Raw genomic sequence first — 879 nt, 5'->3', positions numbered from 1 at the left:
GGTGTTGCTCTGTTGTTCAGCAACTGACTTCTTAGTGCCATGTAGCCATGTAGCCATCCTCAGCACCAGGGGCCAACTCATTCCAATTGAGCCATGGCTGCAGGAGAGGATATGAGAGAGAAAGGAAAGCAAGAGAGAGAAGGGTGGAGATACAGATGGGAGCTTCTTTTGTGTGCCCTGACCAGGAATTGAACCCAGGACATCCACATGCTGGGCCGATGCTATAACACTGAGCAACCAGCCAGGGCCTTGAAGTCTTGAACCTCTTGAGTATATTCTTCCAGATGCCATTTGTATAGTACTTGATGACATCATCCTAAACCTAAGCAAGGTTGTTGATACAGTCATAGATGTCATAATTCTTCTAGAATTGCATCAATATTTTTCTCAATTGTAGTCATAACCTGGGCAAAGGTTTTCTTGTGTTGTAAAAATCTGCTTTAACTCTTTGACCCATTGGTTGGATCAAAGAGGTAACATTTGGAGGGAAATACACTACTTTCATATCAGAATAAAGATCACCAATAGAAAGAGAATGTCCAGGAACACTATCAACAATAAGAAAATCTTGAAAGTTATGTTATACTCTAAATAGTACTCCTCCATTTCTCTGGCATAGCAATTTAGGAGGGCATCTTGAAAGAGGAGGTGGTTCATCCCTGACTCCTATTGCTTCTGCAGTACACTGGCAGTGTGTGCTTACTAATATGCTTCATGGCCCTGAGGTTTTCACTGTGCTAGATCACAAAGGGTTTCAATTTATAGCCTTCAACATTGCCCCCAAGCAGGACTGTTATCCTTTTCTTAAAAGCTTTAAAACCTGGCCTGACCAGGTGGTGGTGCAGTGGATGGAGCATCGGACTGGGATGAGAAGGGCCC

This window comes from Saccopteryx leptura, chromosome 6 (genome assembly GCF_036850995.1).
Source record: "Saccopteryx leptura isolate mSacLep1 chromosome 6, mSacLep1_pri_phased_curated, whole genome shotgun sequence".
NCBI lineage: Eukaryota > Metazoa > Chordata > Mammalia > Chiroptera > Emballonuridae > Saccopteryx > Saccopteryx leptura.
This window is presented reverse-complemented; position numbering follows the sequence as displayed.